This window comes from Rhipicephalus microplus, chromosome 1, assembly GCF_043290135.1.
Source record: "Rhipicephalus microplus isolate Deutch F79 chromosome 1, USDA_Rmic, whole genome shotgun sequence".
Classification (NCBI taxonomy): Eukaryota; Metazoa; Arthropoda; class Arachnida; order Ixodida; family Ixodidae; genus Rhipicephalus; species Rhipicephalus microplus.
The window spans coordinates 287,820,519-287,834,589 of record NC_134700.1 but is presented as its reverse complement, the minus strand read 5'-3'; the positions used below and the strand labels follow the sequence as shown (position 1 = coordinate 287,834,589).

Genomic DNA, 14,071 nt, shown 5'->3' with positions numbered 1-14,071 from the left:
AAGATGGAGTTCAACTCCCATCTCTGTTTTAGAGTCAGTGTATGCACCCATTTCAACGCGCAAAGACAAGAACTCACTGCAGCTCTGGATAGACTAGACGATCGGCCTTTGTCGGAACAAAGGATTCTGGGTCATTGGCCGAGCCCATCCTCAGCCCAGAAGGCTTTGAAAGCTTTGCTGCGCTATTTGCGGACAACTGGCGTCAGAGACAGACTTTAGTGTCTTATACTCTTTGATGTTGCCTTTCCTCTGTCGCAATTTTTTTTGTAATTTCTCTCTCTCTTCGCAACATTTCTTTTTAACATCTTTCATTCCCCTCACCCCTTTCCCCAGCACAGGGTAGCCAGCCGGTCTAAGAACTGGCTTACCTCCCTGTCTTTCCGTTTAAACTTTCTTCCTCCTCCTCAGTGTATGCACGATGGATTCTATCTGCAATAACGCTCAATACTTATAGGTGCATGACAGGAGGCTGGAGCCCATTGAAAGGCGTTAGTGACCCAATGCAGCGCTCACACACGCCCACACGTTGCTGGCAGTCAGTCGTACATCATGAAGCAAGGTGTCCCACAAAATAAACATGGACGAGAAATGACTGTGGCACACACCCACAGATGAGAACGACTCACCCGTCCCTGTTTGATTCTTGTTCATGTTTGTTTGGGCTTTACTTTTCCACTGAGAAAAAGTTATAAGAATGGAATATCTCCCCCCTCCCCCCTGCTTCCGAGATCGTCGGCAGCACACACGTTCATCATCAACTGAGGCTAACTTTTATTTTTAGACAACAATCGTTTAAGTATATGATAAAATTTGCCCTGCGCTTCTGCTGTAGAGATTGTCCTTTCTTATGTGATTCTTAAAGAGAAAAGAAGAGAAAAGTGAGCCCCATAACTGTCTGCATCACAGTGCGACACCTCAACAGTAGCTCACGAGGGATGGGGGTAAGGAGGGATTAAAAGGATAGGATTGAAAGGTTAATAGATATAGAGAGGAAGGAGAGGGCAATGCGCAGGGACAGCGAACGACAAAAAAAAACGACGGAAGTAAAGAGGAGATAGGAAAGATGGACAAGGTCGCAGGAGTCCGAGGATGGGGCATCACTCAGCGAGAGCTCTTGTCGGCGTCAGGAGATGGCGTAGGGCGAGCCAGTCAGCCAGAGCTGCGCTGTCATCGGAGATCGCGGGGGCACAACCGGTCGGCATGAAATCCAGAGAGCGAGTCATGGAGGTTGTCTTCCGTGTCTCACAACCACGTACTGTATGTTGGTTCTCAGTAGTGCAGGCCGCCTATGCGATGTTTTTGCGCCTTGCGCTGCAGCATTGCAGAAAAGACCGCCGCTGAGTAGAGGCTCTTAACGTTAGAGCACCCTGTCATTAATTAATTCTGCTCTGTCTGGCCTGAAATCATCAATGACAGAAATCAATGACAGAAATACGGGCAGAAACCATTAAACGTTTCATTGACTTATCAAACGCTCTTGCTGTCACAGGATCTTTTTTTTCATCGGAAATTAATAGCATCACCATTGCTCCATATCCAGTTGTGAGTGGATTTCTGCGCCGAAGTGCTTAGTGTTTTAATTGGGCCGCGTCGGGGAAGCTAAAGAATGATTCCGCTTGAGTTTACCATTAAGCTACCTCACTATTCTAACATCTTTAGGTTAATGTAAACACGTTGGGCATGCTTATCACATGGTAGCTAGCGCCTATCGCCGCGTCTTGAAACAAGACGAGGAATAACGCAGTGGACACGAATACAATGGGAAGCCTCGCTTTCCAGCTTGTCCCGAAACTTGACCTATATATACCCACCAGGGGTAAAGGTCCATTATTTTCTAGACTAACAAGTGTTGTTGTTTAACGTCCCACAACCACGATATGATTATGAAAGATGCCGTAGTTGAGGGCTTTATTTATCGTGTCTAAACGCACGGGTCTCAAGCATTTCCACCTGCATTGAAATTGCGGCCCGCCGCGCTTGGAATTCGGTTCCGCGGCCTAGGTTTTCTGGGCTGAGGAGACTAGACTGACAGCCGGGCTAGTTGGTCTTGAATCATCTCGAATTTACTTGTACGGGGCAAAGTACAACTCGGACTGCAAAGAACTACACACGCGCTGCTTATTTTTTCCCCTCCATCGCTCTCTCTCTCTATCTCTTCTCTCTCAGCAAGAAATGGAGCGTGTTCACAGACTCCAAGACAGCACTATATACAGCGTATGGTATTCGCCTTACGCCGGGAATCGCATGAACAACTGTTGCTCTAAATTGGAGAGCTTCTCCACCACCTCTTCGTCGAAGGACTTGAAAGCTCGTTTCTGTGGGTTCCAATTCACTGCGGCATAGTGGGCAACGAACATGCCGATGCAGCTGTTCGATCGGCACACGAAGATGGTGTAGAAGAACATATTCTATTCTCAAGGAATAATGCTGCCATGAAAACATGACAGATTGCTAGATGCAAAATTCCCGTGGAATATAACAAGTTTATAGCACATGTGGCTACAACCCTATGTAGCCGCGGCACATGCGGCTACATAGGCTTCACGTGGAATTCCATGTTCGTTGCTATCACATTCATTGCTTCGCCTTTTCGGCAAAGCTGCGACTTCTTTAGATGCGAAGCAGCTTTTCCTAGGGGTTGTGTCCGTCCCTCGGCGACCATCCGCTCCCCCACTGTGCATTCGCCACCCTCCCCCCTCTCTTCGCACTCACGTGAGGAGGTAGAGGGATGTGGGATGGAGGATGCGGCAGAGCACTGCATCCACTCAACACCACCTCCGCTTCGTTTCTCCTCTCCCGTTTATCTCTCCGCACGCTTCTGTGCGTTCGTATATAATGCTACGCTCGCTCACTGCGTTGCATTCTCCCAGCAGCGCAGGGTGTTCACGGTGCGGCACACACACTGTAATACACACCAATGGAAATGGGGGTAACATAAGCGGAACACAACATATACACTACTCCACACACAAATAAAGCATACACGAAAACACGCAAATGGAAACAACAAATGAAACCATCAGTGAACTACAGTGCTGCTTTGTACCACCGCATGGTTCTCTTTAGAGGAAGATTTTTTTTTTTTTCAATGTGCGGCTTACATTAGGTGTGACAGCGAGAACGCGCGGGAATGTGGCGGCACACGCCATGGCTGTGGTCATTATGTAGCTCAGGATGCTCGAATCGGCCAATGACCGTGGACCCTTTGTTTATGGCGCGATCACTTGGGTTTATGGCACCACATGTCGAGAGAGTAGCGAACAATATCTGGCTGACTTTTGAGAATTAATTGTGAATTCCAGGCCGCATGCCACGCTATAATGTTTGACTCACGTGTTCGCGGGAGCCTCGGCTACCGATCGGCAGCGCTTTTGGGCCACGATGCAGTTCCTTTTAATTAATGACAGCTTACAGCTCTGCTTCACCTATACCATTATACATTTACCTTTGTGTCAGAAGTCTGTTTCCCGCAATTTTCGTAATTGGTCTGTTATAAAAACGTTACCCTTAAATGTGATCGACATTATCGTATTTGATGTGCTACAATATCCTACAACCGCGCGCCTTGTTACCTAATTTTAATAATCGGTCTATAGCCCATAGAGTCGAGTACATACAATCGAACCCACTTGTAACATGACGATAGTTATAGCGCGAGAGCAGAACGACGCGCTATAACTATCGTCATGTCATACCAACTATAGCCCAAACCACCACACTTCTAAGCCACTTGTAAAGTTGCCGTTTTTATGGGGGCGCCCTGCCGCGGTGGTCTAGTGGCTAAGGTACTCGGCTGCCCACCCGCGTGTCGCGGGATCGAATCCCGGCTGCGGCGGCTGCATTTCCGATTGAGGCGGAAATGTTGTAGGCCCGTGAGCTCAGATTGAGGTGCACGGTGAAGAACCCCAGGTGGTCAAAATTTCCGGAGGCCTCCACTACGGCGTCTCTCATAATCATATGGTGGTTTTGGGACGTTAAACCCCACGTATCAATCAATCAATCGATCAATCAATCAATTTTTATGTGGGCGAAGACAGAGTTACTGTATATGCTACCTTTAGGCAGCAGAGTTGCGCATACCTTTTCCTTCAACCACTAGTGCGGTTGAAGGAAAGTGCTGTCACGGCGAGCGCTGTCACGTGGTGCAAAGTGACGTCAAATGTTCGATTTCACACGGCGAAGCCAACTTTACGTGCACGATGGCGCGGCGCGCGTTCGTTCTCTGCCCGCGCTGACGTCAGTCTCATCGTTACCGCTATCAGGGTCTCATCTTTGTTGAACAGCACACACGAGATGACGACGTAGTAAAAGAACACAAACAGACTGACTCGCTACATATATTTGGGGAAAAAAACAGCTGATATATAGGTGAAGTGCAACCTGACAGAAAATGCAAAAAAAAAAAACAGTCATACATCCAAACACACCGCAAGCAAAGGGAAAAAATATTTACATTGGTATCGTCTTCTGCAAGTGCTGGAAAGATAGCTGAATTCTGCGTCGATCAGCGCGATTGACGGCATGCTGACACACTTATCTTTTTTCCGTGTGATGTAGAAAGCTTCAATCACTTCTCTTGCTAACTGATTTATTTTTTTTTTTATGATGCGACAGTATTATTGTGTCGTTAAAGAAGGGTACGCAGCCGCATTCGTGACAACGAGCGGTGAGGGAGCCCGGTTTTGACTCTGATAATGAGCGCTCGTGTTCTCGAAGGCGAACGTTGATGCATATTCCGATTTAGTCACGATAAGTGGCCAAAGGTAAGCCGCTGAAGTATAAGCCGTGCGTCGTAATAAAAAAAAAAGTAAGGTGCTCGGGGTTTCAATACCCAGACTAACCCGTCGTTCCGTATTATTGCTCAAGTTTATGGCGTGCGCTGACGAACAGACGTAACTTCTGGTCGCCTTATCATCCCCTTCTCACCCTCCTGCGTAGCTCTTAACACGCTTGCTGAGAACAAAGTGCTTAGAGCGAGCGACAAATCCCTGTGCGCTCACAATTGACGCATGCTTAAAAAAAGTTTTTGCGGCACTTTATTCGTGAGGCGATGAACTCATTTAATGACGCTACTGGGCACAAAGTTGCAGGGCATCTTTAGGGACTATTTTCTTCCATCAGAGGCCACAGGCCTCGGACGTGACCTGGTTTCTCGTCTACATTCGCACGTACCGCGGCAGCAGGATCAGCAAAAGATCTCCGGTTGTTGCTGGTTCCCCGAGTGACCAAGTTGGGTGCCCTCCGGCCGCCCTGATGCCATGCCCCGGACAGCAGAGCGCGTCCAGCGATGGGGCTATACCACCTGAGCGTCGTGTCCACCACTGCTCGCTGACCACCCGAGCAACGGCGGGTTGCCGTGCCACCGGCGTCATCGAGGTGGGGAGACAACTTCATGAATGCACTTGCATTTTGACGCCATTTTTACAGCGAAAGCTGTTATGTAATCCTAACTCGGGTCTCGCGCAGCGCCATAGTTGTCCGCCGCCGCTGTCCGTGACCGCATCGCGCGAAATTAGAAATAAAATGAAACCTAGTAACGATGACACAGTGGGGCTCGAGCCCGTATACGCTCGGTGCCAGCCAAGTATTCTACCACTGAGCTACGCCGGTGCTTGGAACCTGTTCGCAAACTTGCCTTAGCCAGGCTTGATGTCGGGAAAGCAATCGCGTTAATATAACTTACAAAGCGTTTTAAAACAGTGAAAGAACAACCAGTCGCACAATGCTAATAGCGTAAAGAGTGGGTCGTTTAATAATTCAACCCAGAACAAAAGTTTTTTTTTTCAGCTATTAGCTGTGGCGCACACCCACCTCAGCCGTAATTCTTCATCGTCGTCAGCCACTGCGTGAACAATCGGCACAAAATTCCTCGCAATAGTTTAGCGGATCCCACGCTTCTCAGAAGAATGACGAAACATAGCACAGAGAATGCCGGTCTACTACCCTAAAATTTTGATTATTAATGTCGTAGTGGACATCAAGCATGTATGCTTGCAGCAATGAGTGCTTAGAAAAGGCTCTGAAATGGCACTCTTCTAGCTTTCGATGTGACTTGTGCTGCGCCTTCCGCGCAGGCTTGGCGTTTGTTATGCACAGAGCATTCTTAAATAACACAGAAAAAGGGACAGCCAGTTTTTAAGCAGCATGCACTGGGACAACACATATATGCGTGTCGTGCATACAATAGCATAATAAGCGACGCTTCTTATGCATTACCTCAAAACTTACTACATGAATACATTTAGTCTCCGTAACAGTATATATTTGTATCACTCAATGAATTTTTTTTTCTAAATGCGAGGCTATCCTTCGAGAACTAAAAGAACTTTAAGCGTATCTATGTATACCGACCTATCTGCCTATCTGGCCAGCTAAGTCTTGCTGTTCTCGTAGTTGCCTCATTACTTTAGTATAGACCAAAATCGGCATAGGAAGTCCCGACGGTATGAAAAGATGTGTCTGGTTCACACATAAATAACGGGAAAACCATGTCGTGTATGTCATGCAGCTCTTTATTTGTCATGTATGTCACATGCCCGTATACCACGGGCTGCATTATGCGGTTATGTGGCTGTGTGCCTTAATGTTTGTATCTACCTAGAAGCGAAAATCCAGCCTGGGCGGCGTTGATCCGACGACTGCAAAGAATAAACATCGAGATATTAAGTGGAAATTCAACCTATGCATTCCGTGGGCTGTCATGCAGTCTACCGTTAAACCACGCAAGGTCTTGAATCTACTTGGTAAAAGGCAGACATCAAGTCGGTGCAAAATGAGTATGGTTACAGTGCTAGCTATCTAAATTTATAATAAGGAGATGAACATTGCGTATGTATACTCCTACATTAAACTACCTTTCATTACTTCCTTGCGAAGTGGTCGCTAGCTGTATATGATTGGCCTAAATATGCTGTGTCATGCACACAGTACCAGTTTGTCACGCGAGGCAACAAATGATGCGAAAACGATCCATCGCGTAATGACCACTTATTCACGACCACGTAAAAAATAATATAATGAACTATTTTCAATACGGCTTATTGTTTGCCGTTGGTTCTTCGACAATTTAAAATTTTCTGGCTGCCATAAAATTACATGCTTGTTGCATTACGTCACGAATCTGATAAAATGTCGTGGTGTTTATTACAGCGCATACACATTAAACAGCGCATTCAACTGCTGAATAATACCTGAAGCTTTTTGGAGTTCCCGGACGGCATATCCTTCAAAATGTAATTCAAATAGGCTAGCCGCCGATGGCATTAGCAGCGGCTACTCATAGCAGCTGGCGAGATGTATTAATATTAGCATGATAAAATATTTTTGCTATGCCCCATAACAGCGTTCAGCAGCTTGTGCGCATGTGCATCTCTGCGAGCTCACTGTTACTGAGAGAGAGAGGAAGAGGGAGAAAGAAGGAGTGCTGCAGGCGTGCCTCTTTGCTGTCCGAGTTATATTTTAAGATGTAAAAGACGATTCAAGTTGAATTGAAAACCAAGCAACCAACTATCCCGACTCTTAATTAAGCCTCCATAGTAGTAAAAACCGTAGTCTTTCACCTTCTTCCTGGTCAAGTTGCAGGGCAAGCTTAAAAGCGGAGCTTCTCTCTGTGCTGGAGTCCATAGCTTTCTTCGTCGCCACTTGGCGAGCTGCCGCCATCGCTCCAAGTTACCGTAAGCAAGGCTGATCAGGTTTATCGAATATTAAAGTGGAAATCTTTTTTTGCGCTTCTATACGGCAAAACTAAAAAATTAAAACAAAATCGTAATTCTCATCGGCTCTCAGCAGCTTCGACAGAGCAGCGGTGATGCTATTGCGGTTCGATGAAAGAAAATTACCTTCCGAAAGCAGCAAATGCTTCGACCGATCGATAAGAAGTTAGATCGTTCCTATCCGTAGCTCTATCGGCCAGTCACGGCAAAATGAAAGCATGAACGAGTGATGTAATGCTATGGGGCCCCTGTTCAGCGCTAGCGTGCTCTGCAATGCTACAGCACAAGGCGCGAAAGCACCGCATAGGCGGCCCGTACCACGAAGAGCCTACTAGGAAAATCGCCACAGCAAAAATGGTGGAAATTTTTTACTATATTGTAGCGTTCCCTCGCAACAAACAATATAATTGAGCGATTACTGTGGTGACGGAAAACTTCGCCTCAGCTGGTTTCCCCAGCGTGCAGCCAATAGTGACCACTGTCGAAAGTGGGGGGGGGGGGGGGTCTCAGCATTTCCCCCTCTAATTTATCTCAGTGATGGGCTCGTGCCCCCCTTGCCCCCCGGCTGACACTCATATGAGATGTGATAAGAGTTCACTGTCAGATGACAAAAAATGCATGAGCCCAAATGGGTTTCTTTTTTTTTGGGGGGGGGGGGGGGAGCTAGCTGAGTTTAATTACTTTTGCTTTTGGTGTGCATTGTAAAAGAATGCGTGCCTGTGTTTTATGCCTATTCGGAAGTAAGTGTAACCTATAGCTTTTTTATTTCTTCATGCCAAAGCTCGATACTGGATAGACATCGTTAAGGCGTTACCGCGGTAAACGTGTCGCTCTAAGAGTTCCGCTAAACGTTCAGCCAAACGTTCAGTTGGGTGGGTGGATGGGTGTGTGGGTGTGTGGCTGGGTAGGTGGGTGGGTGGGTGGACGGACGGACGGACAAACGGACGGACGGACGGACGGACGGACATGTCTTGTGCCTTTTAGATGGGCGGTGGCTCACGCCACCTAGTCATAAGGTTAAGTACTATCGCATTGTGTTTAAGAATTTAATTTCACTCGCGCCTCGATTGTAGCCACCAGTCAGCCTCCTCCTGGTTATTTCTTCCCGTTTAAGGTCTATTTTGCCTTCACTGTTCCTAAACCCCAGTGCTTTGAAAAATTCGGTGCCATTATCTTCGACTATAGGAAGGAGTCCTTTACAGAATATTATCAAATGTTCAGCCGTTTCCTCCTCCTCTCCACACGCACTACATACCATGTCTGTGCCTTCGTATTTTGCTCGGTACGTCTTGGTCCGCAATACTCCCGTTCTAGCCTCGAAGAGCAGAGAACTACCCGCCGAACCAGCGAGGTCGTTGGTTCGGCATCCCCCTGCGGTGCATTTCCTTCTTGTTTTTCTTTGCAATCTGTAAGTAAATATTTCACAACGTCAGACCCCTAACGGAAATACGTCATGAAGCCAACCCCGGCATAAAACACTTTCGTGTTTTTAAAAAAAGCGGAAATAGTGCGGCAGTTCACTTATTTTGTTTTTCATAAAAACGTAGAAAAACTATCCAAAAGAGCTGCAGCAACCAATGTTTCCGAGTGTGAGTTTGGAACATATAAATGAAAGAGAGAGAGAAGAATGTAAAGAGGAACCGTTGTGGAAACATTCGGAAGTTGAAGTAATATTCTGTCGTCTGTGAACCCGCTCGAAAGGATAGGTTAGAGAAAGAAAGGAGAGAGAGAAACAGAGAAGAAAGGTTGACCAAGTTTTGACTCGGTTGGCTACCCTACCCTTGAGATTGGCCAAAAGGGGGAATGATAGAGAGAAAAAAAAATGAACAATCAGAAATAGATGGTTGAGCACAATCGTATTGTGTAGTTTCAATAGGAGGGAAGGAATAATTATGAATAGTAAAGGAGACAAACAATAGGATGCAATAATATAGATGTTCCTGTCCAAAGAAATTAGGTAATAAAGTGTCACTACTCCCCAACGAGGATAGTTATAGCGCGGGAACAGAACGACGACACAGAGACAAGAAGGACACGAAGGACACGGGCGCTCGTGTCATTCGTGTCCTTCTTGTCTCTGTGTCGTCGTTCTGTTCTCGCGGTATAACTATCGTCATGTCATACCAACTAGCCCAAGCTGCCACATTACCCAATGAGAATAGCCACCTTCCCGTCAGAGTAAAACCAACCCAACCCTCACGCTTCACACAAGTGCAAGCCTGGCGAATCTTGGCTCAATAGTGTTGTGGCTCGGCCGAGTCGGTTACCCGTGGAGGCAGCTTGTATTAGTGAGGCACATAGGAAAAACATATGAAAAAAGGAAAAGAAGACACAGACGTCAAGAAAGGTAGGCGCTAAACGTAAACTCGTGAACAGAACTTGCTGGTAGAGACACGCTTAGCGGCACAGCTTAGAACGTAGAATCTTGCATATCACCAATCAGGAGGCGTCATTCTGTCACCAAGACACTCATCTATAGGATCTGTGTAAAACGACGTCGTCCTGTTTTAACGTTTATTTATAGTTTATAAACGTATTAATAATATGGTGAGTCTAGGTCTGAGTGAGTCCAAAGCGCCAGATATGTTTCAAGAGCGAGTTTGAGTGAGCTGCACGATTTCTGCCGACCCATGACCCTACGTATTCGTCATGACTCGAGACCCATCTGTCCCGGTTCACGCAGCGATGCTGCCGCTGAAAGGGGAATTCCCGCAGTGGCAGATCAGGCTTTGTCCCGATGTTTGCTTCTTCTTTTTTTTCCGTCAGATAAAATGCAAGACGTAGGCGACCGTCAAGAAGGAGTCCCGCCACGGTGGTCTAGTGGCTAAGGTACTCGGCTGCTGACCGGCAGGTCGCGGGCTCGAATCCCGGCTGCGGCAGCTGCATTTTCGATTGAGGCGGAAATGTTGTAGGCCCGGGTGCTCAGATTTGGGTGCCCGTTAAAGAACCCCAGGTGGTCGAGATTTCTGGAGCCCTGCACCGCAGCATCTCTCATAATCACATGGTGGTTTTGGGACGTTAAACCCCACATATCAATCAATCATTTCTTTTTTGTAAGCTGTCAGATTGGATACGTAACTGTGTATGATTGTGACGATGCCCCTTGCAAGTGCACGCGCTCCTCCTCCTACACTCCAATAATTTACCAAACAAGAGGGGGGGGGGGATGTAAGGTATGGATGACATTGCTCGGGTCACCCTCCCCCCCCCCCCCCCCCAATCAACTCCAGAAAGTTGTGAAAAGTATTTCGGGGAAGTACGCTGTGCGAAAAAGACGGCATCATGTGGAACTGAACTGAACCTGTTCGTACAATTCTCTGAAGTTTTCAGAGAACGGGCCAGAAAGGTAAAGAAATCGCACTCTCCAGACTTGTACTACAAATAAGCCTAAAGCCCTGATGGTGACGGTGGTGGTGGAGGTGGTGTGGCAGATCGGGCCGGCAATCTCTCTTCCTCTCTGTCTTTTTTTACGTATTATACTGCACTTGTACTTACGAGTTTCACTTGGGCTAGTCTTTTGCAGATAAGTTGAAAGCAATTACGGAGATTTCCTAACGAACCACCCATTTACCGTTGGGAAACAAATCTGGTCATTAAAAGGCCCAGGACATCATGGCGTTGTCATTGCAGATTGCACCTGCTCATTTCGCTTCCCGCGGCGTCGAAAAAAGAAGCTGACTTGCGGCATTTAATACTCAATTTACAATAAATTTACACTGCGCAGAGCTAAGCAACGGTATTGTATTTTCCTCTAAGTTCCGAATCTGAAACTAGAGAATGAGGCACACAGTTTGCGGGTAGTGGGCGAGAGTGGGGTCTGAATTGCGTCACATATCTCGCGTGGTGGTTTGTTAACGTGCAACTAGATCTCAGTACTTTCGTTTGAGTGTTCTGTGCGCGAGCTCTTTCTGTGTGATACATACGGTACGTTGGCGCCCCAGGCGCTGTTAGAACGAACAGTTCTAACAGCACAAGAAACATGCAATAGCAAATACGTGAAATAAGTGTATCAACAATTTCTCGCTCACATAAGGCTTGATCCACAAGCGTATACTTATCTCAGTTAGAGATTTTGCCTGTAGTTTTACGTTCTGCTTTTTGATCCTATAGATCTGAACCTGGCGAACAGCTTCGCGAGTCGGGACATTCTGACAGCCGGAACTAGGGGCAGCAGTGAAGGAAACGACATGGCGACCGTGGCGGTCATCATGAGCTTGCTGAAAGCGGGCGCTGGACTTGGTGGACCGGTGGACTTCAGTGGCATGCCGTGGCCCATGCCTTGAAACACCCGTTCGCACTCCTGTTTACGCGGACCTTTCACAAACCGTATCTCGCGTCGAACAGAGAAGAATACAGCATTGATGGACACTCATGCGAAGACATTGCATCTAGTCTCTATTCACTTCGAAGTGTGTGTACATTATCGCACAGAACTCCAAGTCACGCTTCGGTAAAGACCGAGCCCAGCAGAAAACGTTTCAAGGAACTGACGTCCATCTCTTTCAGCATGGTTCACGGTAAACCACGTGGCGTGCTTGTCGTAGATTGCTGGTTTTACTATTCAAGCATCCTGTGTTTTAACAGTGAGTTCTGCTTCTATATGGCGATGCCAGTTGTGTTCCACCATTTCCCTGTCCACAGGCTGACGTGGGACCATGTCATACAGCCGCTTTGCAAGCATCGTTAAGATACTCTGTACCCTTGCTGCACATTCCCTGAATGCGCAAAACGCACACATTTGTAATCGCAGGCCTCAGAAAAAGATTAACTAAGGAGCACTGTGATGAAGCACTGCGCTAACAGTGGTAGAGATCACTTGCAGTCGGACTGGAGCCCATCAGAAGCTGCTTGTACAGTGCTCGTAAAACAGGCAAAACAAGTCTTGTCTTGTCGCCTAGAAGATCTTGCCTCATACCCACACGAAGTGTCTAATTTACCTCATTTCTGCGTCGTCTTCTTTGCAAAGTGTCAGCCGGTGCCTGTACTGTGAGCCCTCGAAGGCACGTGATCTGATTCGGACTTTGGCTAACACGCAGATGTAAGTGATAGAGGTACGATTCTGTAGACGCATCATGTCATATGCGATAATTTATAACTCTAGTCGCCGCGGCCATGTTGGTGACATGATGCGAGCTGTGATACCACGGAATATACCAAAACACCACTCTACTTGCGGCAAAGGTAAATAAAGTTAACACCAAGCAGCAGTCCGAGTCACGTTGTGTAAGTTTGAACGGTGTGCTTGAATCACGCTGTGTTTTGATCACGATGATCTTAACGATAATCGTGAAGGCTTTGTTCATGTCATAAATTCCACTAGCAAGTGTAGATATGCAGCCAACTAAACTGAGCGATGATTCTGTGTTCGCCATAAGGTGTCCGTTGTGACGGTTTTGTAATAAAAGCAATAGAGCAATGATATTTCATGGTGTATAGGAGGAAAACCCATGGCAAGTGTGCTCGTAAAATGAAGAACAGAATGTGCGAATATTTGTGTCAAGATCAAGGCCATTAGATGAGGGCACGATGTTATTGTTCCATGGCCTATTGTATTAAAGTTATTTATTTTCTCCTGTTCAACATACATATGTTCGAAGGATCTTTGTTGCTGTTGTCGTTATTTTTGTACCCTTGTGTCATTGGAGGGTCGTTTGTTTGCGCGAGCTCCGCTATACGAGCGATTCTGTGACAGAAAAGGAAGACGTTTCTAATGAGTTTGACTCTAGGTACTCATCACACAGGTAACACATGACCCCGATTTGAAGCATTTTATTTAGCGATGGCTTGGGCATTTGAAACTTTATTGCAAAATGTTCTCGTGGAACAGTGCGCTACGAAGCTACCCAAGGGTGCTACGTTTTTAATAGGTGCGGTTATCGGTGATCCTTGTTACAGCGAGTGAGTTCTGCGGAATCCCGCAGGCTACTTATGAAAGGAAGAAATTACAACCACACATTCGTAGCATGAACCCACGAGGAAATCCTCAAGATTTTCCCGGAACAAATATCGTCTAGTTGAAGGTAAATTGATCTTGGTTTCCAGACCAGGACGAGTTTTTCTTCAACAGAAACAATTTCGTCTACGTACTCTCATTCTTTTCTTAATGCGGGAGAGAGAGAGATAAATGAAAAAGAGGCAGGGAGGTCAATCAAGCTAGGACTTCGATCATTGAGCTACCCTACTGAATCAGAAATCCACGGCAGAAAAATTGCTCACACGTAAAATATATTAACTGAAAGAAGATCTGCCTAACTTCTGCAAGTGTTGTTTTTTAGGCCAGTGGCTGAAACACTCGACATAGGAGTGTTGCAATATGTGTTCGAAACTCAGCACATACAAGTTTTTTTTTATTTTATACG

The 14,071-nt window shown here is 46.5% G+C and overlaps 1 long non-coding RNA gene across 1 annotated transcript; it reads left to right on the top strand.

Annotated features, from left to right (window-relative positions):
* Positions 1 to 4,849: 4,849 nt before the first annotated feature.
* On the top strand, positions 4,850 to 13,296 carry LOC142770189 (uncharacterized). The gene is made up of 2 exons (XR_012885841.1): positions 4,850 to 5,376; positions 11,823 to 13,296. It is a non-coding gene; the product is annotated as an uncharacterized LOC142770189 (long non-coding RNA).
* Positions 13,297 to 14,071: the final 775 nt, after the last annotated feature.